General features: G+C 47.5%; 1 pseudogene; it reads right to left on the reverse strand.

Annotated features, from left to right (window-relative positions):
• Positions 1 to 26,859, reverse strand: part of LOC135057301 (protein-glutamine gamma-glutamyltransferase E-like) — a 69,706-nt pseudogene extending 42,847 nt beyond the window's left edge.
• Positions 26,860 to 27,348: the final 489 nt, after the last annotated feature.

A 27,348-nucleotide genomic window follows, 5' to 3' on the forward strand; every position in this document is an offset into this window, starting at 1 on the left:
TCTTCAATCTGACTATCAGGAACTGGACTGCGGGTGCTCCTTCCATCACTTGCAGGGGGCGTGCAAATGGTGGAAGGCGCATGCTCTTCACGTCCAGTGTTGGGAAGGTCAGGCATCGCAACCGACACAATTGGACTCTCCTTGTGGATTTGGGATTTCAAAGAACGCACAGTTCTTTGCGGTGCTTTTGCCAGCTTGAGTCTTTTCAGTTTTCTAGCGAGAGGCTGAGTGCTTCCATCCTCATGTGAAGCTGAACCACTAGCCATGAACATAGGCCAGGGCCTCAGCCGTTCCTTGCCACTCCGTGTGGTAAATGGCATATTGGCAAGTTTACGCTTCTCCTCCGACAATTTTATTTTAGGTTTTGGAGTCCTTTTTTTACTGATATTTGGTGTTTTGGTTTTGACATGCTCTGTACTATGCCATTGGGCATCGGCCTTGGCAGACGACGTTGCTGGCATTTCATTGTCTCGGCCATGACTAGTGGCAGCAGCTTCAGCACGAGGTGGAAGTGGATCTTGATCTTTCCCTAATTTTGGAACCTCAACATTTTTGTTCTCCATATTTTAATAGGCACAACTAAAAGGCACCTCAGGTAAACAATGGAGATGGATGGATTGGATACTAGTATACAATTATGGACGGGCTGCCGAGTGCCGACACAGAGGTAGCCACAGCCGTGAACTACCGCACTGTACTGTGTCTGCTGCTAATATATAGACTGGTTGATAAAGAGATAGTATACTCGTAACTAGTATGTATGTATAAAGAAAGAAAAAAAAACCACGGTTAGGTGGTATATACAATTATGGACGGGCTGCCGAGTGCCGACACAGAGGTAGCCACAGCCGTGAACTACCGCACTGTACTGTGTCTGCTGCTAATATATAGACTGGTTGATAAAGAGATAGTATACTCGTAACTAGTATGTATGTATAAAGAAAGAAAAAAAAACCACGGTTAGGTGGTATATACAATTATGGACGGGCTGCCGAGTGCCGACACAGAGGTAGCCACAGCCGTGAACTACCGCACTGTACTGTGTCTGCTGCTAATATATAGACTGGTTGATAAAGAGATAGTATACTCGTAACTAGTATGTATGTATAAAGAAAGAAAAAAAAACCACGGTTAGGTCACTGGTATATACAATTATGGACGGGCTGCCGAGTGCCGACACAGAGGTAGCCACAGCCGTGAACTACCGCACTGTACTGTGTCTGCTGCTAATATATAGACTGTTTGATAAAGAGATAGTATACTCGTAACTAGTATGTATGTATAAAGAAAGAAAAAAAAACCACGGTTAGGTGGTATATACAATTATGGACGGGCTGCCGAGTGCCGACACAGAGGTAGCCACAGCCGTGAACTACCGCACTGTACTGTGTCTGCTGCTAATATATAGACTGGTTGATAAAGAGATAGTATACTCGTAACTAGTATGTATGTATAAAGAAAGAAAAAAAAACCACGGTTAGGTGGTATATACAATTATGGACGGGCTGCCGAGTGCCGACACAGAGGTAGCCACAGCCATGAACTACCGCACTGTACTGTGTCTGCTGCTAATATATAGACTGGTTGATAAAGAGATAGTATACTCGTAACTAGTATGTATGTATAAAGAAAGAAAAAAAAACCACGGTTAGGTGGTATATACAATTATGGACGGGCTGCCGAGTGCCGACACAGAGGTAGCCACAGCCGTGAACTACCGCACTGTACTGTGTCTGCTGCTAATATATAGACTGGTTGATAAAGAGATAGTATACTCGTAACTAGTATGTATGTATAAAGAAAGAAAAAAAAACCACGGTTAGGTGGTATATACAATTATGGACGGGCTGCCGAGTGCCGACACAGAGGTAGCCACAGCCGTGAACTACCGCACTGTACTGTGTCTGCTGCTAATATATAGACTGGTTGATAAAGAGATAGTATACTCGTAACTAGTATGTATGTATAAAGAAAGAAAAAAAAACCACGGTTAGGTCACTGGTATATACAATTATGGACGGGCTGCCGAGTGCCGACACAGAGGTAGCCACAGCCGTGAACTACCGCACTGTACTGTGTCTGCTGCTAATATATAGACTGGTTGATAAAGAGATAGTATACTCGTAACTAGTATGTATGTATAAAGAAAGAAAAAAAAACCACGGTTAGGTCACTGGTATATACAATTATGGACGGGCTGCCGAGTGCCGACACAGAGGTAGCCACAGCCGTGAACTACCGCACTGTACTGTGTCTGCTGCTAATATAGACTGGTTGATAAAGAGATAGTATACTACTAATATTATATACTGGTGGTCAGGTCACTGGTCACTAGTCACACTGGCAGTGGCACTCCTGCAGCAAAAGTGTGCACTGTTTAATTTTAATATAATATTATGTACTCCTGGCTCCTGCTATAACCTATAACTGGCACTGCAGTAGTGCTCCCCAGTCTCCCCCACAATTATAAGCTGTGTGAGCTGAGCAGTCAGACAGATATATAATATATATAGATGATGCAGCACACTGGCCTGAGCCTGAGCAGTGCACACAGATATGGTATGTATGTGACTGAGTCACTGTGTGCTGTGTATCGCTTTTTTCAGGCAGAGAACGGATTATAAATAAAAGTGGTGGTCACTGGTCACTATCAGCAAAACTCTGCACTGTACACTACTGAGTACTCCTAATGCTCCCCAAAATTAGTAAATCAAGTGTCTAAACGGAGAGGACGCCAGCCACGTCCTCTCCCTATCAATCTCAATGCACGTGTGAAAATGGCGGCGACGCGCGGCTCCTTATATTGAATCCGAGTCTCGCGATAGAATCCGAGCCTCGCGAGAATCCGACAGCGTCATGATGACGTTCGGGCGCGCTCGGGTTAACCGAGCAAGGCGGGAAGATCCGAGTCGCTCGGACCCGTGAAAAAAAACATGAAGTTCTGGCGGGTTCGGATTCAGAGAAACCGAACCCGCTCATCTCTACTGTCAACTCGCTCCTCTGCCCACCCCCGCCTCAACTTCTCTCTTCACTTTCTTCTCTTGACTTTGCCACCTACTTCACATCCAAAATTGACTCCATTCATCAGTACATAACATCCCACCAGAACCCGAACAACACCCCTCCTCCATTTCATGCCCCCCCCCCCCCCTCCTTCCCTCCTACCAACTCTGACGTCTTTCTTCCCTGTATCTGGAGAGGAAGTCATGGTCCTCATCCTGTCCTCACCCCCCTCCACCTCCCCACTTGACCCTATTCCCTCCCGCCTTCTCCGCTTCCTCTCTTTTTTCTCTAACGTCCTAGTGGATGCTGGGGACTCCGTAAGGACCATGGGGAATAGACGGGCTCCGCAGGAGACAGGGCACTTTAAGAAAGAATTTGGATTCTGGTGTGTTCTGGCTCCTCCCTCTATGTCCCTCCTCCAGACCTCAGTTTGAATCTGTGCCCGGACGAGCTGGGTGCTACTTAGTGAGCTCTCCTGAGCTTGCTATAAGAAAGTATTTTGTTAGGTTATTTTATTTTCAGGGAGATCTGCTGGCAACAGACTCCCTGCATCGTGGGACTGAGGGGAGAGAAGCAGCCCTACTCTATGAAGATAGGTCCTGCTTCTTAGGCTACTGGACACCATTAGCTCCAGAGGGATCGTACACAGGATCTCACCCTTTGTCGTCCGATCCCGGAGCCGCGCCGCCGTCCCCCTCGCAGAGCCGGAAGACAGAAGCCAGGTGAAAGAAGCAAGAAGACTTCGAAGTCGGCGGCAGAAGACTCCAGTCTTCAAACTGAGGTAGCGCACAGCACTGCAGCTGTGCGCCATTGCTCCCACACTACACCCACATACTCTGGTCACTGTAGGGTGCAGGGCGCAGGGGGGGGCGCCCTGGGCAGCAATTAGGACCTCTTGGCAAAAGTGGGCATATATACAGTTGGGCACTGTATATATGCATGAGCCCCCGCCATTATATTATACAGAAAGGCGGGACAGAAGCCCGCCGCTGAGGGGGCGGGGATTCTTCCTCAGCACTCACCAGCGCCATTTTTTCTCCACAGCTCCGCTGAGAGGAAGCTCCCCAGGCTCTCCCCTGCAGATACACGGTAGAAGAGGTTAAAGAGAGGGGGGGGGGGCACATAATTAGGCGCAAAAATTTATATAAACAGCAGCTACTGGGTTAACATTAAGTTACTGTGTTATTCCTGGGTTAATAGCGCTGGGGTGTGTGCTGGCATACTCTCTCTCTGTCTCTCCAAAGGGCCTTATGGGGGAATTGTCTTCAGATGAGCATTCCCTGAGTGTGTGGTGTGTCGGTATGTGTGTGTCGACATGTCTGAGGTAAAAGGCTCCCCTAAGGAGGAGATGGAGCAAATATGTGTGTGAGAGGGTGTCTCCGTCGACAACGCCGACACCTGTTTGGATATGTGTAATTAAGTGCTAAGGTAAATTTATTGCACAAAAGATTAGAGAACAGACAGGGAATCTACCCATGTCTGTCCCTATGTCGCAGAGACCTTCAGAGTCTCTCAATGATCACTATCCAAAATAATAGACACTGATATCGACACGGAGTCTGACTCCAGTGTCGACTACGATAATGCAAAGTTACAGCCAAAATGGCAGAAAAGTATTCAATATATGATTATTGTAATAAAAGATGATTTGCATATCACTGATGACTCATCTGTCCCTGACACAAGGGTACACATGTTTAAGGGGAAGAAAGCTGAGGTAAATTTCCCTCCTCTATTGAGGAAAAAGAGCGGGAATCTCCAGACAAGAGACTGCAGTTTCCCACAAAGAATTCTCAGGGAGTATCCTTTCCCCACTAGGGCCAGGATACGATGGGAATCTTCCCCTAGGGTGTCACGTTTGCCCAAAAGGTAGCCCTGACGTAACAGCTATTCTCAGGGATCCTGCAGATAGCGTGCACATTCTGGTACACTACTTAGACCGGCGATTGTGTCGGCATGGGTTTATAGCGTTGTGGCAGCGTGGACAGGTACCTTATCAGCAGAGATTGAGACCCTAGAATGTATATATAGAGATATATATATTAAAGATGCTGTCTTAAGAGATATATATATATAAAACATGCCCAAAAAGACATGAGTCTACTGGGTCCTAGAGTCAAAGCTATGTCGATTTCTGCTTGACGTGTCCTGTAGAATATGCAATGGACAGATGATGCCGCCTTAAGAGGCATATGGAAGGCTGAGGATTGTGTGGAGAAGGGTTCTCGGACCTGGTCTCCACAGCTATAGCTGGTAATTCTTATATATTGCCGTATATTCCTGCACAGCCTAGGAAAGCATGACATTATCAAATGCAGCCTTTCGAACAAAGAAACAAGAAAGTCCGAGGTGCATCCTTTCTTGCCAGAGGCGGGGGCAGAGGAAAGAAGCTGCACAACACAGCTAGTTCCCTGGAACAGAAGTCCTCCCCGGCCTCTACAAGATCCACCGCATGTCGCTGGGGCTCCACAGGCGGAGCTAGGCCCGGTGGGGGCACGCCTTCGTAAGTTCAGGCACAAGTGGGTTCACTACCTGTTAGATCCCTGGGCAATAGATATTGTGTCTCAGGGATACAAGCTGCACTTTGAGGAGATGCCCCCTCACCGACGGCCCTGCCGGCTTCCCCCCACGAGAGGGAAACTGTGTTAACTGCAATTCACAAATTGTATCTTCAACAGGTGGTGGTCAAGGTTCCCCTCCTTCAACAAGGAGGGGGTTATTATTCGACCATGTTGTAGTCCCGAAACCAGACGGTTCGGTCAGACCCATATTGAATTTAAAATCCCTGAACATATACCTGAAAAGGTTCAAGTTCAAGATGGAATCGCTAAGAGCGGTCATTGCATGAAAGGGGGAGATTTTATGGTGACTCTGGACATAAAGGATGCATACCTTCATGTCCCCATTTATCCACCTCATCAGGCGTACCTCAGAATTGTGGTACGGGATTGTCATTACCAATTTCAGACGTTGCCGTTTGGTCTCTCCACGGCCCCGAGAATATTCACCAAGGTAATGGCGGAAATGATGGTGCTCCTGCGGAAGCAAGGTGTCACTATTATCACGTACTTGGACGATCTCCTCATAAAAGCGAGATCAAGAGAGCAGTTGCTGAACAGCGTATCACTTTCTCTGGAAGTGTAACGGCAACACGGCTGGATTCTATATATTCCAAAGTCGCAGTTGGTTCCTACAGCTCATCTGCCTCTCCTGGGCATGGTCCTAGACACAGACCAGAAAAGGGTTTATCTCCCGATAGAGAGAGCTCAGGAGCTCGTGACACTGGTCAGGAATCTATTAAAACCAAAACAGGTGTCAGTGCATCACTGCACTCGAGTCCTGGGAAGGATGGTGGCATCATACGAGGCCATGCCCTTCGGCAGGTTCCATGCGAGGACCTTCCAATGGGACTTACTGGACAAGTGGTCCAGATCACATCTTCAGATGCATCGGTTAATCACCCGATCCCCCAGGGCCAGGGTGTCTCTCCTGTGGTGGCTGCAGAGTGCGCACCTTCTCAAAGGTCGCAGATTCGGCATTCAGGACTGGGTCCTGGTGACCACGGATGCAAGCCTCCGAGGTGGGGGGCAGTCACACAGGGAAGAAATTTCCAAGGGCTGTGGTCAAGTCAGGAGACTTGCCTTCACATCAACATCCTGGTACTAAGGGCCATATACAACGCCCTACGTCAAGCGGAGTCCCTGCTTCGCGACCAACCGGTTCTGATTCAGTCAGACAACATCACCGCAGTGGCTCATGTAAACCGCCAAGGCGGCACAAGGAGCAGGGTGGCAATGGTAGAAGCCACCAGAATTCTTCGCTGGACGGAGAATCACGTAAGCGCACTGTCAGCAGTGTTCATTCCGGGAGTGGAAAACTGGGAAGCAGACTTCCTCAGCAGGCACGACCTCCACCCGGGAGGGTGGGGACTTCATCAAGAAGTCTTCGCGCAGATTGCAAGTCGGTGGGAACTGCCACAGGTGGACATGATGGCATCCCGCCTCAACAAAAAGCTGCAGAGATATTGCACCAGGTCATGAGAAGAAATGCTCACAGAGGACCCGTGGCCTCTGCCTCTAGGACAGGACTTGTGCAACAGGGGCACTGTCTGTTCCAAGACTTGCCGCGGCTGCGTTTGACGGCATGGCGGTTGAACGCCGGATCCTAGCAGAAAAAGGCATTACGGATGAGGTCATTCCTACGCTAATAGAGGCTAGGAAGGATGTGACGGCTCAACATTATCACCGTATATGGCGAAAATATGTGGCTTGGTGTGAGGCCAGGAATGCCCCTACGGAGGAATTCCAGCTGGGCCTTTTCCTTCACTTCCAACAGTCGGGAGTGACTTTGGGCCTTAAATTGGGTTCCATTAAGGTTCAGATTTCGGCCTTATCCATTTTCTTTCAAAAAGTACTGGCTTCTCTGCCTGAAGTTCAGACGTTTGTAGAGGGAGTGCTGCATATTCAGCCCCCTTTTGTGCCTCCAGTGGCACCTTGGGATCTTAACGTGGTGTTGAGTTTCCTGAATTCACACTAGTTTGAACCACTCAAAACGGTGGAAGTAAAATTTCTCACATGGAAGGTGGTCATGCTATTAGCCTTGGCTTCGCCTAGGCGTGTGTCAGAATTGGCGGCTTTGTCACATAAAAGCCCTTATCTGGTTTTCCATGCGGATAGAACAGAATTGCGGACCAGCCCACAATTTCTGCCGAAAGTGGTTTCATCCTTTCATATAAACCAACCTATTGTGGTGCCTGTGGCTACTACTGACTTGGAGGATTCCGAGTCACTGGATGTAGTCGGGGCTTTGAAGGTTTATGTAGCCAGAACGGTTAAGGTCAGGAAAACAGAATCTTTGTTTATCCTGTATGCTTCCAACAAGCTTGGGGCGCCTGCTTCAAAGCAAACTATTGCTCGCTGGATCTGTGACACGATTCAGCAGGCTCATTCTGCGGCTGGGTTGCCACTGCCTAAATCAGTTAAGGACCATTCCACAGGGAAGGTGGGCTCTTCTCGGGCGGCTGCCCGAGGGGTCTCGGCATTACAGCTTTGCCGAGCGGCTACTTGGTTGGGTTCAAACACCTTTGCAAAGTTCTACAAGTTTGATACCCTGGCTGAGGAGGACCTTGTGTTTGCTCATTCGGTGCTGCAGAGTCATCCGCACTCTCCCGCCCGTTTGGGAGCTTGGGTATAATCCCCATGGTCCTTACGGAGTCCCCAGCATCCACTAGGATGTTAGAGAAAATAAGATTTTACTTACCGGTAAATCTATTTCTCGTAGTCCGTAGTGGATGCTGGGCGCCCGTCCCAAGTGCGGACTTCTTCTGCAATACTTGTATATAGTTATTGCTTAAATAAGGGTTATGTTATGGTTGCATCAGGGTTGATCTGATGCCCCGTTGTTGTTCATACTGTTAACTGGGTATGTTTATCACAAGTTATACGGTGTGATTGGTGTGAGTGGTATGAGTCTTGCCATGGATTCCAAAATCCTTTCCTTGTACTGTCAGCTCTTCCGGGCACAGTTTCTCTAACTGAGGTCTGGAGGAGGGACATAGTGGGAGGAGCCAGAACACACCAGAATCCAAATTCTTTCTTAAAGTGCCCTGTCTCCTGCGGAGCCCGTCTATTCCGCATGGTCCTTACGGAGTCCCCAGCATCCACTACGGACTACGAGAAATAGATTTACCGATAAGTAAAATCTTATTTTCTGCCTGTTCCCATTTTTCCCCATGTACTCAATCTCTCACTCTCATCAGGCACTGTCCCTTCTGCCTTCAAGCATGCACTTGTCTCCCCTATTCTTAAAAAACCTACCCTTGATCCAACCAATCTCTCCAACTACCGACCCATCTCCCTTCTCCCTTTTGCCTCCAAACTCCTTGAGCGTATTGTCTACAACCGCCTCACTGTCTTTCCATCTTCCCACTCACTGCTTGACCCTTTCCAGGCTGGTTTACGCCCTCAGCACTCCACTAAAACGGCCCTCATGAAAGTCTGCAATGACCTCCTTGCTGCTAAATCCATGGGCCACTACTCTCTGCTTATTCTCCTTGACCTCTCTGCTGCTTTTGACACTGTGGACCACCCTCTCCTCCTGCAAATCCTTTTCTCCCTTGGTTTGCGTGATACTGCTCTCTCCTGGCTGTCCTCCTACCTTTCTGACCGTTCCTTCTCTGTATCCTCTCATGACTCCACCTCCCCCCCACTTCCTCTACCAGTAGGTGTCCCCCAAGGTTCTGTTCTTGAACCTCTCCTTTTCTCTCTCTACACATCCTTATTAGGTGAGCTCATTAGCTCTTTTGACTTAAAATATCATCTCTACGCTGACGATACTCAAATCTACCTTTCCTCCCCTGACCTCTCCCCTGCTCTCCTCACTCGTATCTCCAACTGTCTTTCTGATATCTCCTCCTGGATGTCCCAGCGCTTTCTTAAACTAAACATGTCTTAGACTGAGCTGATCATCTTCCCTCCCTCCCGCATAACCTCACCTCCCACAATTTCATTATCCATTGATGGCACAACTATCTCCTCTAGCCCCCAAGTCCGATGTTTTGGAGTAATCCTTGACTCCTCCCTCTCCTTCAAACCACACATTCAGTACCTCTCACAAACCTGCCGTTTCCATCTCAAAAACATCTCCAGGATCAGACCCTTTCTCACCCAGGACGCTACTGAGACCCTCATCCACTCATTGGTCATCTCCAGATTGGACTACTGCAATCTCCTCTTACCTGGCCTCCCTCAAAAATGCCTCTCTCCACTCCAATCTATCCTTGATGCTGCTGCCTGTCTAATCTGCCTCACCAAACATACTACATCCACATCCACCCTCTTGCAGGACCTTCACTGGCTACCCTTCCTATTCAGAATCCAAATCAAGCTTCTCACACTCACCTACAAAGCCCTCACCTTGTCTTCTCCCTCTTACATCCCTGACCTTATCTCTCTTTACATTCCCATCCTCTTCGCTCTGCTACTGCACGCCGTCTCTCCTGCCAACTGATTACCTCCTCCCACTTCTACCTACAAGATTTTGTACATGCTGCTCCCTATCTCTGGAATTCTCTACCTCTCCCCATCCGACTCTCCACCTCTCTACAAAACTTCAAACGGGCTCTCAAGACCCACTTCTTCACCAAACCCAGCCAACTCTCCTCCTAACCCCTTGTCTATGCTCACTGTCTGCCCCTTCTGTGTCACCCTGGTCTGTTAGTCCCTCACCTTTTAGATTGTAAGCTAGCAAGAGCAGGGACTTCTTTCCTAATGTGCCTTTCCTTTTCTTACTTACACTATCTTATACTCCATACTCCCTTTGATGGCACATAACCCCGGGTTTTCTATACCTGTCCTATATTGTCTTGAACTGTAAGTGCTGTTTTCTTGTTTGCTCATTTGATTATGTACTGTGTAATGGGCGCTGCGGATCCCTGTACTGTATAATGGGTGCTGCAGATCCCTTATGGTGCCATATAAATAAAGGATAATAATAAAGTAATAATATGCCCCACAGTGCCAGATACATATATGCCTCCAGTGCCAGACACACATGTCCCCACAGTGCCAAATACATATATGCCCCACAGTTCCAGGTACACATATGCCCCACAGTTCCAGGTACACATATGCCCCACAATGCCAGGTACACGTGCTCCACAGTGCCAGATACATATATGCCCCACAGTGCCAGATACACATGCCCCTACAGTGCCAGATATGCCCCCAGTGCCAGATACATATATGCCCCCAGTGCCAGATACATATATGCCCCCAGTGCCAGATACAGATATGCCCACAATGTCAGAGAGATATGCCCCCAGTGCCAGATACACATGTCCCCACAGTGTCAGATATGCCCCCAGTGCCAGATACACATGTCCCCACAGTGCCAGATATGCCCCCAGTGCCAGATACACATGTCCCCACAGTGCCAGATATGCCCCCAGTGCCAGATACATATATGCCCCCAGTGCCAGATACATATATGCCCCCAGTTCCAGATATGCCCACAGTGTCAGATAGAGATATGCCCACAGTGCCAGATACATATGTCCCCACAGTGCCAGATATGCCCCCAGTGCCAGATACACATGATATGCCCACAGTGCCAGATATACCCCCAGTTCCATATACACATGTCCCCACAGTGCCTCCCCAAGTGCTGCTCACCGCGCTGCTGCTGTGTATGGGGGGAGGAGAGCGCAGCATGCGCCTCTCTTGCCCCTCAGTCTCCGGCGGCGGTGTTTATCTTCAATTTGGCGCCAGGCCGTGAGCCAATCAGAACTCGCAGTCCAGCAGCCAATCAGGAGCCTTAGCTGCCGGTCCATGAGCTCTGATTGGCTCAAAGGCCGGCACTGAATTGAAGATAGTCCCCGCCGCCGGAGACCTTAGAAGTATGCGTGTGTGTCGGGCAGCGGTGGCCAGGAGCGGACCGAGCCGCATGCAGAGGATGAAGGAGCCACGGGTTGGCCACCGCTGCACTATGGGGTATATTCAATTCCTGTCGGATCCTTTCTGACAGAAAAGATCTGACAGGTCAGTATTCAATGAGTCGGCCAAACTCGGGAATTCCAAACTTGTCGGAAAACACGTGGATTGTTGAAATCCACGTATTTTGTCAGAAGCGGGGTTAAAACCTCCCGACTTGTCGAAAAAAAACAAACCTATTCAGTAGGTCGAAACCCCTTCCGACCTAAAACAGTTGGAAACTGCCTTCTCTCCGACAAGACGGCAGTTTCCGACAAGAATTGAATACACCCCTATGTTTCTGTGCGATATGGACTATATATTCAATATTGCATGGAAAATCGCACCGTGTGTGTATGCAGCTTTACAGGAGATGATGACTGTATGCTGGTTGTAATGTTGGACACAAAGAGTCACAGCAGCTGTGGACAGTACGCTTGTTGCAAAGTGTCACAACAGCTAAAGATTGCACACTGGCTGCAAAGAGTTACAGGAGCTGAATGGACACAAACTCATCTGAATCTAGGATTTCACATTGATTGCAAAGATTGACAGGAGAAGTAAACGGAGGATTGTATACTGTTTACAGTTACAGGACCTGAAGATTTCACACTCCTAACAAAATTCCCTCTAGCACAAGGCTGCATCCTTGTGTTGAAGTCACATTTACTGTTTATTCTGGAAACAACTTGTAGGTAACAAGGCTGAAAGGACTTAATAGTCCAGCAAGTCGTAAACAAGTTGTTCAGGTAGCAAAGTTAAGGTAGATGTATTTTCTGGCAATGGCTGTAAATAAACTGTGCAAGTAATAAACTATGCAGCTAACAAGGTGGGTGATTCATAGGTGGACACAGTAAACACAGCAAAAAGTCTAAAGACGCAGCAGCTGTGTGCAAATATGTGTTAATGGACGCCCGTCTACGTGCTTGTGTGATCTGCTGCTGCTTGTGATTACATCATACTTGTCTACTCTCCCGGAAAGTCCGAGAGGCTCCCGAAAATCGTGTGGCACTCCCGGCCCCCGGGGAAGTGGGCAAGTCTCCCGCATTGCGCTCACCCCCCACCGCACTCCACCGCTCACCGTATAACACGGTCACTGCGGCATCCCATAACAAAGAAGGGGACGGGGCGATGACGCAAGACGTGTTAAAACGCGTCATTGTAGCCCTCAGATTACTCAGATTGGCCATTTTATATCCATTGCTGAGGCCAGTAAATCTGCATTGGAAGACACTGCTCTTGGCACTCTCAGAAAACGGGGTGACATGCCTAGTTTTCAGGAACCCTGCCCAGCAATCGGTCATGGCTTAGGGGGGACTGCACGCTATGATGCAGGATCCATTTTACACTTACATAGAATGGGTTATGACAATGCACAGCCTCCCAGCCAGCGGAGTTGCACATAAACCATTGGGTCTGCATACAAATCTGAATCAGGCCCATGGTTCTTAAAAACCATAGGAGAACATGAACTCCTGCAGCTGTTGACCACGAGGGTTCACCAGTGATTATGCGATGATCCCTGTTTTGATTAATTTGTTTATGTACTCTTGTACATAAACAAAACCCTTGTGACGCCATATAAAATAAGATTTTACTCACCGGTAAATCTATTTCTCGTAGTCCGTAGTGGATGCTGGGGACTCCGTAAGGACCATGGGGAATAGCGGCTCCGCAGGAGACTGGGCACAACTAAGAAAGCTTTAGGACTACCTGGTGTGCACTGGCTCCTCCCACTATGACCCTCCTCCAGACCTCAGTTAGGATACTGTGCCCGGAAGAGCTGACACAATAAGGAAGGATTTTGAATCCCGGGTAAGACTCATACCAGCCACACCAATCACACCGTATAACTCGTGATATTATACCCAGTTAACAGTATGAACATAACAGAGCCTCTCAACAGAAGGCTCAACCATAACCCTTTAGTTAACAATAACTATATACAAGTATTGCAGACAGTCCGCACTTGGAACGGGCGCCCAGCATCCACTACGGACTACGAGAAATAGATTTACCGGTGAGTAAAATCTTATTTTCTCTGACGTCCTAGTGGATGCTGGGGACTTCGTAAGGACCATGGGGATTATACCAAAGCTCCCAAACGGGCGGGAGAGTGCGGATGACTCTGCAGCACCGAATGAGAGAACTCAAGGTCCTCCTCAGCCAGGGTATCAAATTTGTAGAATTTTGCAAACGTGTTTGCCCCTGACCAAGTAGCAGCTCGGCAAAGTTGTAAAGCCGAGACCCCTCGGGCAGCCGCCCAAGAAGAGCCCACTTTCCTTGTGGAATGGGCTTTTACAGATTTAGGCTGCGGCAGGCCAGCCGCAGAATGCGCAAGCTGAATTGTGCTACAAATCCAGCGAGCAATAGTCTGCTTCGAAGCAGGAGCACCCAGCTTGTTGGGTGCATACAGGATAAATAGCGAGTCAGTCTTCCTGACTCCAGCCGTCCTGGAAACATAAATTTTCAAGGCCCTGACTACGTCCAGTAACTTGGAGTCCTCCAAGTCCCTAGTAGCCGCAGGCACAACAATAGGTTGGTTCAAGTGAAAAGCTGATACCACCTTAGGGAGAAACTGGGGACGAGTCCTCAATTCTGCCCTATCCATATAGAAAATCAAATAGGGGCTTTTACATGACAAAGCCGCCAATTCTGACACTCGCCTAGCCGAAGCCAAGGCCAAAAGCATGACCACTTTCCACGTGAGATATTTTAAATCCACGGTTTTAAGTGGCTCAAACCAATGTGACTTTAGGAAACCCAACACCACGTTGAGGTCCCACGGTGCCACTGGAGGCACAAAAGGAGGCTGAATATGCAGCACTCCCTTAACAAATGTCTGAACTTCAGGCAGTGAAGCCAGTTCTTTCTGGAAGAAAATCGACAGAGCCGAAATCTGGACCTTAATGGAACCCAGTTTTAGGCCCATAGTCACCCCTGACTGTAGGAAGTGCAGAAATCGACCCAGCTGAAATTCCTCCGTTGGGGCCTTCCTGGCCTCACACCACGCAACATATTTTCGCCATATGCGGTGATAATGTTGTACGGTTACATCTTTCCTAGCTTTAATGAGCGTAGGAATGACTTCCTCCGGAATACCCTTTTCTTTTAGGATCCGGTGTTCAACCGCCATGCCGTCAAACGCAGCCGCGGTAAGTCTTGGAACAGACAGGGCCCCTGCAGCAGCAGGTCCTGTCTGAGCGGCAGAGGCCATGGGTCCTCTGAGATCAATTGTTGAAGTTCCGGGTACCAAGCTCTTCTTGGCCAATCTGGAACAATGAGTATAGTTCTTACTCCTCTTTTCCTTATTATCCTCAGTACCTTGGGTATGAGAGGAAGAGGGGGGAACACATAAACCGACCGGTACACCCACGGTGTCACAAGAGCGTCCACGGCTATCGCCTGAGGGTCTCTTGACCTGGCGCAATATTTTCTAGCTTTTTGTTTAGGCGGGACACCATCATGTCCACCTATGGCATTTCCCAATGGTTTACAATCAGTTGGAAGACTTCTGGATGAAGTCCCCACTCTCCCGGGTGGAGGTCGTGCCTGCTGAGGAAGTCTGCTTCCCAGTTGTCCACTCCCGGAATAAACACTGCTGACAGTGCTAACACGTGATTTTCTGCCCATCGGAGAATCCTTGTGGCTTCTGCCATCGCCATCCTGCTTCTTGTGCTGCCCTGTCGGTTTACATGGGCGACTGCCGTGATGTTGTCTGACTGGATCAGAACCGGCTGGTTTTGAAGCAGGGCTTTTGCCTGACTTAGGGCATTGTAAATGGCCCTCAGTTCCAAAACATTTATGTGTAGGGAAGTCTCCTGACTTGACCATAGGCCTTGGAAGTTTCTTCCCTGTGTGACTGCCCCCCAGCCCCGAAGGCTGGCATCCGTGGTCACCAGGACCCAGTCCTGTATGCCGAATCTGCGGCCCTCTTTGAGATGAGCACTCTGCAGCCACCACAGCAGAGACACCCTGGTCCTTGGAGACAGGGTTATCAACCGATGCATTTGAAGATGCGATCCGGACCATTGGTCCAACAGGTCCCACTGAAAAGTTCTGGCATGGAACCTGCCGAATGGAATTGCTTCGAAGGAAGCTACCATCTTTCCCAGGACTCGCGTGCAGTGATGCACCGACACCTGTTTTGGTTTCAGGAGGCCTCTGACTAGAGATGACAGCTCCTTGGCTTTCTCCTCCGGGAGAAACACTTTTTTCTGGACTGTGTCCAGAATCATCCCCAGGAACAGTAGACGTGTCGCAGGAACCAGCTGTGACTTTGGAATATTTAGAATCCAACCGTGCTGGTGTAGCACCTCCTGAGATAGTGCTACGCCGACCAACAACTGCTCCCTGGACCTCGCCTTTATCAGGAGATCGTCCAAGTATGGGATAATTAAAACTCCCTTTTTTCGAAGGAGTATCATCATTTCGGCCATTACCTTTGTAAATACCCTTGGTGCCGTGGACAGGCCGAACGCAACGTCTGGAATTGGTAATGACAATCCTGTACCACAAATCTGAGGTACTCCTGGTGAGGATGGTAAATGGGGACATGCAGGTAAGCATCCTTGATGTCCAGTGATACCATGTAATCCCCCTCGTCCAGGCTTGCAATAACCGCCCTGAGCGATTCCATCTTGAACTTGAATTTTTTTATATATGTGTTCAAGGATTTCAAATTTAAAATGGGTCTCACCGAACCGTCCGGTTTCGGTACCACAAACATTGTGGAATAGTAATCCCGTCCTTGTTGAAGTAGGGGCACCTTGACTATCACCTGCTGGGAATACAGCTTGTGAATTGCCTCTATCACAGCCTCCCTGCCTGAGGGAGTTGTTGGCAAGGCAGATTTGAGGAAACGGCGGGGGGGAAATGTCTCGAATTCCAGCCTGTACCCCTGAGATACCACTTGAAGGATCCAGGGATCTACTTGTGAGCGAGCCCACTGATTGCTGAATTTTTTGAGACGGGCCCCCACCGTACCTGGCTCCGCCTGTTGAGCCCCAGCGTCATGCGGCGGACTTAGAAGAAGAAGCGGGGGAGGACTTTTGTTCCTGGGAACTGGCTGTATGCTGCAGCTTTTTTCCCTGCCTTTGCCTCTGGGCAGAAAGGACGCGCCTCTACCCCGCCTGCTCTTTTGGGGACGAAAGGACTGTACCTGATAATACGGTGCTTTCTTTGGTTGTGAGGGGACATGTGGTAAAAATGCTGACTTCCCAGCCGTTGCTGTGGACACTAGGTCCGAAAGACCATCCCCGAACAACTCCTCACCCTTATAAGGCAAAACTTCCATGTGCCTTTTAGAATCTGCATCAACTGTCCACTGCCGAGTCCATAACCCTCTCCTTGCAGAAATGGACAGTGCACTTATTTTAGATGCCAGCCGGCAAATATCCCTCTGTGCATCTCTCATGTATAAGACAGCGTCTTTAATATGCTCAATGTTTAGCAATATAGTGTCCCTGTCTAGGGTATCAAGGTTTTCTGACAGGGAATCTGACCACGCAGCTGCAGCACTGCACATCCACGCTGAAGCAATAGCTGGTCTCAGTATAATACCAGTGTGTGTATATACAGACTTCAGGAGAGCCTCCTGCTTGCTATCAGCAGGTTCCTTTAGGGCGGCCGTATCCGGAGACGGTAGTGCCACCTTTTTTGATAAGCGTGTAAGCGCTTTACCCACCCTAGGGGGTGTTTCCCAACGTGACCTATCCTCTGGCGGGAAAGGGTACGCCATTAGTAACTTTTTAGAAATTACCAATTTTTTATCGGGGGAAGCCCACGCTACTTCACACACTTCATTTAATTCTTCAGAAGGGGGAAAAACTACTGGTAGTTTTTTCTCTCCAAACATAATACCCTTTTTTGTGGTACCTGGGGTCACATCAGAAATGTGTAAAACATTTTTCATTGCCTCAATCATGTAACGAGTGGCCCTATTGGACATTACATTAGTCTCTTCGTCGTCGACACTGGTATTAGTATCCGTGTCGACATCTGTGTCTGCCATCTGAGGTAGCGGGCGTTTTAGAGCCCCTGATGGCCTTTGAGACGTCTGGGCAGGCACGAGCTGAGAAGCCGGCTGTCCCGCATTTGGCATGTCGTCAAATTTTTTATGTAAGGAGTCGACACTTTCACGTAATTCCTTCCACAAGTCCATCCACTCAGGTGTCTGCCCCGCAGGGGGTGACAACACATTTATAGGTATCTGCTCCGCCTCCACATAAGCCTCCTCATCAAACATGTCGACACAGCCGTACCGACACACCGCACACACACAGGGAATGCTCTGACAGAGGACAGGACCCCACAAAGTCCTTTGGGGAGACAGAGAGAGAGTATGCCAGCACACACCAGAGCGCTATATAATACAGGGTTTAACTAAATTATATCCCCTTATAGCTGCTATATATGTATATTGCGCCTAAATTTAGTGCCCCCCCTCTCTTTTGTACCCTTTTGTAGTGTAGACTGCAGGGGAGAGCCAGGGAGCTTCCTTCCAGCGGAGCTGTGAGGGAGAAATGGCGCCGGTGTGCTGAGGGAGATAGCTCCGCCCCTTTTTCACGGACTTCTCCCGCACTTTTCAGGAATTCTGGCAGGGGTAATTTATCACATATATAGCCTCTGGGGCTATATATTGTGATGATTTTGCCAGGCAAGGTGTTTATATTGCTGCTCAGGGCGCCCCCCCCCCAGCGCCCTGCACCCATCAGTGACCGGAGTGTGAGGTGTGCATGAGGAGCAATGGCGCACAGCTGCAGTGCTGTGCGCTACCTTGTTGAAGACAGGAGTCTTCTGCCGCCGATTTTCCGGATCACTTCTTGCTTCTGGCTCTGTAAGGGGGCCGGCGGCGCGGCTCCGGGACCGAACATCAAGGCCGGTTCCTGCGGTCGATCCCTCTGGAGCTAATGGTGTCCAGTAGCCTAAGAAGCCCAAGCTACCACCAGTTAGGTAGGTTCGCTTCTTCTCCCCTTAGTCCCTCGCTGCAGTGAGTCTGTTGCCAGCAGATCTCACTGTAAAATAAAAAACCGAAAATAAACTTTCTTTCTAGGAGCTCAGGAGAGCCCCTAGTGTGCATCCAGCTTTGCCGGGCACAAGATTCTAACTGAGGTCTGGAGGAGGGTCATAGTGGGAGGAGCCAGTGCACACCCAGTGGCGCACCCAGGGGGGGTTTCCGAGTACCCAGAAACCCCCCTCCACTAAAAAAATTATTTTATTTTTTTTAAGCTGCATGAGTATTATTAATGACTGCCTAGCGTCCTCTGCAGCCTGCTGTCTTCCTGGTGGCACTTGCAAGTGCAATAAAAGTTTACTTTATTTTAATTATAGTACATATATATCCATGTGCCTACATATATACACATGTATATACATACATACATACATATAAACACACACACACACACACACACACACACACACACACACACACACACACACACACACACACATATTATATATATATATATATATATATACATGTGTATATATATATGTGTACTGTATGTGTGTATATATATATATATATATATATATATATATGTATGCATGCATGTTTAATATGCTATGTATATGTGTATATGGGTTCACTACGATCTCCCGGCGGCCGGCCTCCCGGCGACCAGCATACCGGCGCCGGGAGGCCGGCCGCCGGCTTACCAACAGTGTGGCGAGCGCAAATGAGCCACTTGCGGGCTCGCTGCGCTCGCCACGCTACGCGCACCACACTATTCTATTCTCCCTCCAGGGGGGTCGTGGACCCCCACGAGGGAGAATAAGTGTCGGTATGCCGGCGGTCAGGCTCCCGGCGCCGGTATGCTGGTCGCCGGGAGCCCGACCGCCGGCATACTGAAGACCACCCGTGTATATGTATGTGTGTGTGTGTGTATGTATATATATATATATATATATGTGTGTGCAGATATATGTATATATATATATATACATATGTGTAGATATATATATATATATATATATATATATATATACACACACACACACACACACACACACTAGTTTTACGGATCCAGCATATACTGGGTCACCTCAGTCCCCACCCCCGTGATTGGCTCCGCCCAGTTCTGGAAACCCCCCCATGCAAATCCTGCGTTTGCCACTGACACCAGGTAGTCCTAAAGCTTTCTTAGTTGTGCCCAGTCTCCTGCGGAGCCGCTATTCCCCATGGTCCTTACGGAGTCCCCAGCATCCACTAGGACGTCAGAGAAATAAAGGATAATAATAATAATAATAATAATAAAAAAAATCTCTGGGAGAGCCAAAGGTTTAATAGTCAGTCACAGGAGCAGCTGAACTGCTGGGCAATGAAGCAGAGTGAACTGCCTGTCACATAGCTGGAACAGCAGGAATCTCAGATACAGAAAGCCTTTGGTTGGATAACTTATTGGCAGTTACTTATTCCAGTATCACAGGCTTAAACAGTAAATCAAATGTCAAACCTGACATTTAGATGTCATTAGAGTCCGCTAACTGTGCTCCAGATGCAGTCCATAACAAACCTATACTTTTCCTCGTTTGGTAATGCCATTTTGAGATGATTTATCCTACTCCCTTCAATGTGAGCACATGGGCATGTTACTGGATCTCCTCACTGGCAGCTTTAGCGCTAGGCTCATGGTGAGGGAGAGAAAATGGGATTTTGGTACTTACTGGTAAATCCTTTTCTCGTAGTCCATAGGGGTTACTAGGATGGTGAATTACAGTGGGGTATAGATTGGTCCATTGGTGCACTTTAAATTTCTTCAACATAGTGTGTGCTGGCTCCTCCATTCTATGCCTCCTCCCATCAGACCAGTCTAGAAAACTGTGCCCGAAGGAGACGGAACATACTTCAAGAGGAGGAATAACAGAACAGAGGAACAGGAGAAACTGAGCAATGCAACTGAACAATTAGAAACAGCGAAAGCAAACACGCAGATGCTTTCACACAAACAAACCAACAATATGCAGGAAGATACGAAGCAGAGGTGGGCACCCAGTATCCCCTATGGACTACGAGAAAATAGGATTTTAATACCTACCGGTAAATCCTTTTCTCCTAGTCCGTAGAGGATGCTGGGGACTCCAAAAGGACCATGGGGTATAGACAGGATCCGCAGGAGAAATGGGCACACTGTAAAATGGGGACTCTTGCCTGCAATACTGTGTAAAATGGGGACTATTGCCTACAATACTGTGTAAAATGGGGACTCTTGCCTGCAATACTGTGTAAAATGGGGACTATTGCCTGCTGTACTGTGTAAAATGGGGACTATTGCCTGCTGTACTGTGTAAAATGGGGACACGTGCCTGCCGCAATGTGTAAAATGGGGACTCGTGCCTGTATACTGTGTAAAATGGGGACTCTTGCCTGCCGTACTGTGTAAAATGGGGACTCGTGCCTGCCGTACTGTGTAAAATGGGGACTCGTGCCTGCCGTACTGTGTAAAATGGGGACTCGTGCCTGCCGTACTGTGTAAAATGGGGACTCGTGCCTGCCGTACTGTGTAAAATGGGGACTCGTGCCTGTCGTACTGTGTAAAATGGGGACTCGTGCCTGTCGTACTGTGTAAAATGGGGACTCGTGCCTGCCGTACTGTGTAAAATGGGGACTCTTGCCTGCCGTACTGTGTAAAATGGGGACACGTGCCTGCCGCAGTGTGTAAAATGGAGACTTTTTTTTTTCCTGTGGTGGGCGTGATGATATCAGATGAGGCCACGCCCATTTTAATGAGGCCACATACCCTTTCCGGCGCTTGCTTGCTTATTCTTTTTATATCTATGGGGGGGGGGGTGGCGCATATATATATTTTTTGAATGTCAATGGGTGGGTGGGGGGGCGCATTTTGAAATCTTGCACTGGGAGCCAAATTGGCTAGAAACAGCCCTGTGCCCCCAGTGTTCCCATCTGTTGGGAGGCATTAGATATATACACCATCTCCAAAATATATTTGAAATTTCTCACTCATCATAAGGTACAAATAGGTATGAATGGGAAAATTTTACTTGCGCACAACATTTTGTTAGATGGGACCGGCGGCAAAATCTCTGGCGCGTCGCTACCATTTTCAGGGCCTGCCTGCATCTGCGATCCCATACTTTGTATCCATGGCTAGGGCACCTCACTTCCTGTGGCCATGCTGCACAGCCAAAGGGCTACTCAGAAATTCAACAATTGACAGTTCTGCAAGCTACTGTACTTGGGGGGTAATTCTGAGTTGATCGCAGCAGCAAGTTTGTTAGCAGTTGGGCAAAACCATGTGCAATGCAGGGGGGGCAGATATAACATTTGCAGAGAGAGTTAGATTTGGGTGGGTTATTTTATTTCTGTGCAGGGTAAATACTGGCTGCTTTATTTTTACACTGCAAATTAGATTGCAGATTGAACACACCACACCCAAATCTAACTCTCTCTGCACATGTTATATCTGCCTCCCCTGCAGTGCACATGGTTTTGCCCAACTGCTAAGAAAAATCCTGCTGCGATCAACTTGGAATTACCCCCATAGTCGCCAGTGGTGCAAGTAGAAAAAATGTCTTACAGGTACTGTGTGCGCGCGCCAAAAAATGGGTGTGGCCAAATGCCATATGGGAAGTGGTCAATGAAAATGTGGGCGTGATACACATATGGGGGAGGGGCAAATACACATATGACCCCCACAGTGCCAGATACACGTTGCCCCACAGTGCCAGATACACGTTGCCCCACAGTGCCAGATACACGAATGCCCCACAGTGCCAGATACACGAATGCCCCACAGTGCCAGATACACGAATGCCCCCCACAGTGCCAGATACACGAAAGCCCCACAGTGCCAGATACACGAATGCCCCCCACAGTGCCAGATACACGTTGCCCCCCACAGTGCCAGATACACGTTGCCCCACAGTGCCAGATACACGAATGCCCCACAGTGCCAGATACACGAATGCCCCCCACAGTGCCAGATACACGTTGCCCCCCACAGTGCCAGATACACGTTGCCCCACAGTGCCAGATACACGAATGCCCCACAGTGCCAGATACACGAATGCCCCACAGTGCCAGATACACGAATGCCCCCCACAGTGCCAGATACACGAATGCCCCCCACAGTGCCAGATACACGAATGCCCCCCACAGTGCCAGATATACATTGCCCCCCACAGTGCCAGATATACATTGCCCCCTACAGTGCCAGGTATACATTGCCCACAACAGTGACAGATATACATTGCCCGCCACAGTGCCAGATATACATTGCCCGCCACAGTGCCAGATATACATTGCCCGCCACAGTGCCAGGTATACATTGCCCCCCACAGTGCCAGATATACATTGCCCGCCACAGTGCCAGATATACATTGCCCCCCACAGTGCCAGATATACATTGCCCGCCACAGTGCCAGGTATACATTGCCCCCCACAGTGCCAGGTATACATTGCCCCCCACAGTGCCAAGTATACATTGCCCCCCCACAGTGCCAGGTATACATTGCCCCCCACAGTGCCAGGTATACATTGCCCCCCACAGTGCCAGATATACATTGCCGCCCACAGTGCCAGATATACATTGCCCCCCACAGTGCTGCCTCCCCCCCTTCCCCACCTCACCGCTGCTGCTGTTGTGTTGTCTCCCGTGTGTGAGGGGAGGAGAGCGCAGCCTGCGCCTCTCCTTCCCCTCAGTCTCCGGCGGGTGAGTTCAATATTCAGCGCCGATCCGTGAGCCAATCAAAGCTCCGCGAGCTCTGATGTCATTGGGACACTGGGATGTCATTCACGACTTAGCACCGCCCCCGGTTCTTACATAGCAGATGTACAAGCACTGGCGCATACGATTAAACACAGATGTTCAAAACCATTGAGTGCTATGCACAGAACACTGAAACTATATTGAGAATTTATATACCATTCTTTTTTTTAATTTATACTAGTATCACCGATGCACATACCTATCCTACACTTTCTGGATCCGGGAATAGGTTACACACACACACACACACACACACACACACACGCACGCACGCACACACACACACGTATATGTTGCTTTGCCACCAGTAGTTGTGGCCACTGTTGTTGTGCCCCCTGTTGCTTTGTCCCAAGCAGATTTACCACAGTAGTTGTGCCCCCTGTTGCTTTGCCACTTGTAGATTTTACCCAGTAGATGTGGCAACTGTTGATTTGCCACCAGTAGTTGTGTCCAATGTCACCGTGGCCCCTGTTGCTGTCAAACACACACACACACCATAAAAAACTAAACTTACCACTGCCCCGCTCCTGTTTCCCGAACGCTGCTGCTGCTCCGACTGGCAGCCCGCTCCTCTCTATGGGAGAGACGTCATGACGTCTCTCCCATAGCAGTGCCGCACAGACACTAGAAGTCAATACTGACCTCTAGTGTCTGTCACTGGAGACGGCTACAGCGGACGCCCACACAGCCCACGGCGTCTGCTGCAGCCGGGGAGCGGGGTGCGGGCAGGCGGCGGTGACTGCGGACACAGGACGCAGCGCACCGGGCGTATGCACTGCTTGCACGCACCAATAACCGCTCATGGCCATCCCAAATCAATATCTGCAGCATAAGTATTTCTCAGTAACAGTGTTTTAAGTGGGATGGCCATAGCTGTGTTCAGCTACGATGTGAAAAGTGTAAGTGGACATCTATGGTCACTAACTGTGCTATGGTAGACCATATATGGTTTCAATCATCGATGGCCATACCAGCTTTCCATGAAAGACCTGCGGACCAATCACAGACCGGGCGTGGTGATTCACGGGTGCTGGGGTCTAAACTATGCTCGTTAGTACAAAAAATATATATATTTTTTCAAATACATAAAATTTTGTTTAGGCTGAGCCAGCGATGTAGAGAAACAATTGGTTCTCCCCCATCGATGGGAAAAAGTATTCTACATCGGTCATAAACCAGGAATGAATTTGAATCATAGATGAACGATGGTCATCCCTAGTGTATTTATCTGTGTGGGCTAGCCCAAATGTATGTTGTGACAATAATCCGTCCTCACATCCAAAACACACTAGCCACACCCTGCTGGGCTCTGCAATGTGATAAGTGTTGGGTGACATAGCTGTGTAAAACAAAGCAGAGTGTTGAGAAGGTAGATCTGCGCTTAAGATGTAAGGCAGCCCACAGCCAGTGGAAAAGGTAACACCAAAACCTTAAACATACAACCCATGCAAGAAATACCACTGTTTATATAGGCGCTTAATAGTTCCTTTGTTGTTTACAAATGGTTTCCTTAAACAAACAAAAAAAGGAAAATGCAACAAATAGTGCAGATGGTACTATTCAAAATTTTATCATGTAGTAGGCACTAATTTCAGAATCCTACCAGAAAAGGTGCTCTACTATAGGTAGACAAACGAGCATAGGGAGCGGGTCATTTGCCGGTCACATTCTTTTCATCATGGTGATGTTAGACTCCATAGATTGCATATAAAATATAAATGGAAAAACTCCTCGTAGTGTAACACAGTTTTTATTACCATAAAATTCTTAAAAACAATTCGATAGAACAGCACAAGGGGAATAAAGGTGGACTCTCACCAAAGATGATGGTCTACACACAAGGCAGACTAAAATCGCATAAGTGTAAATCACAGGCGTCCATGGACAGATGTTCCACACGGTAGAGCGTCCAAAAGATATTCCCCTTTCCTCCTGACCAACGCGTTTCGATACCACCCAGGGTATCTTTTTCAAGGTGTAAGGAGGTCAGTTACTAGTACCAATATTTATACCCCTGATAATTAGGGGAGGGATTTGTATCCATAACCTAATGCCAGACATGGAGTTCCTAACCAACTAAAATCCTATACAGAATATGTGAAGAAAGAAGTTCCGCCAGTCCGTTTTTTCCAAACAGCTGTGCTCCTTCAGCTGTTATTGATTTTTGGCTTCCCGCTCGTGTTTGGCGGAAGTCGCCGCTCCGTTTGCGTTCCATATCGCGGTACTTCCGCTGTTGTTTGCGGTCCAGCTGACGTCACTTCCGGTGACGTGTTTCTTCCTTCCGTGTCACTTTGTACTATGTCGTACCGACGGCCATCTTGTTGGTTTGTGATAGCCGATATCATATATAGCAACATCATCATGGCGGCGGCCATCTTATTGATTCATGATTGTCAATATCATATATAGCAGCATCGTCATAAGATTAAAACATAAAAAAATATAATATTAATACATAAATCATCTTTTTTGATAAAAATGCAATCCGACAATTTATTATACATTAAATTTAAAAAACATTTTTTTAAAAAGGAAAAAATATTTTTTAAAATTTTTTAATAAAAGCAAATATGAGAGGAGAAAATGAAAAAATGAAAGAACAATCCATCAGAGAAACCATTTAGTCTCAAAATCTTTATTGAGGCCATTTGGAATTAAAGTTTTGTACTTAAAAATCATCTCCATTTCAGTGCAAGCTAATATCGACATTGAATCTTGATGTCTGATATTTTTATTCACTTTTTTAATACCATAAAAATTTAAAATATGTGTTGTGTCACACTAATGTACTTCTTTAAAATGGAGTGATAAGGCATGTGTTTCTATGCCTTTACGAATGTTTCGTAGGTGTTCGCCAATCCTGATTTTTAATGGGCGACTTGTTCTCCCTATGTAAAATTTATTACACCTACATTCAATTCCATATATAACATTTGCTGAATGGCAGGTTATAAAATCTCTGATGGAGTGTTTCTTATTATTTATGATTACATCCACCTTTTTGTTTCCAAAGCTATTCGAAATAGTCCTACATCCTACACACATCTCACAACGATGAAAACCTTCTGTTAAATTGATACCTTTTTTAGGAGACCCCGGATGTAAACTTTTAACTAGTTTATTTTCAAGTTTGGGGCTCTTCTAAATATACATACAGGTTCTTTCGGTAATTCTTGTCCTATTATGGGGTCTTGTCGCAATAAAGGCCAATGTTTGTTTAAGATCTTTTTAATCGATAGGTGTTGGGATGAGAAATCGGTTGTGAAAGCCCACTTATAATTATCTTCATTATTCAATTCTTTCCTTTTTCTATTCTTTTGGATAATATCCTCTCTTTTTAATTTCTTTACTTTAGTAAGGGCTTCAGAAACTTTTTCTTGTGCATATCCACTTGCTAAAAACTGACTACTCATTTCATCAGCTTGAGATATAAACACATTCTCCTCTGTGCAGTTTTTCTTTAATCTCTGAAATTGGCCATAGGGTATTGTTCTAAGCCAATTATCATGATGGCAACTATGTCTTTCCAAATATGTTCTCGAATCTGTGGGTTTTACATAATTTTTAGTTTTTATCATTCCTTCCTCAACATATATGGTTAAGTCCAAAAAGTTTATCTCTTGAACACTAATATCAAAAGTAAGTATTTCTATCATTATTGTTGAGGAAGGTACAAAACATATCCAACGTTTCTCTGTCTCCCCTCCAAATAAATAGGATATCATCAATGTATCTATACCATGACACCAGATTCGCCCCATATGGGTTGCTGGACCAAACTTGCTTTTGTTCCCAGCAACCCATAAATATGTTGGAATAACTTGGGGCGAACCTGGTGCCCATGGCTGTTCCCCGTTTCTGTAAAAAGAATTGATCTTTAAAAATGAAGAAATTATTGTACAGAATGAAATGTATACCCTCTAGGAGACATTCTTGTAAATCTTCAGTAAGTGAGGATGAACTGAGAATATGTTTAACTGCATCTATTCTGTGGTTATGATCTATATTGGTGTACAGGGAATTGACATCCGCTGTCACCAATATAAAATCCTCCTGCCATTGAATCCCTTCCAAGATACGTAATACGTCTCCCGTATCTTTCAGATGGGATGGATTCCCAAGTACCAATGGTTGCAGATAATAAT

Source organism: Pseudophryne corroboree, chromosome 3 (assembly GCF_028390025.1).
Source record: "Pseudophryne corroboree isolate aPseCor3 chromosome 3, aPseCor3.hap2, whole genome shotgun sequence".
Lineage (NCBI taxonomy): Eukaryota > Metazoa > Chordata > Amphibia > Anura > Myobatrachidae > Pseudophryne > Pseudophryne corroboree.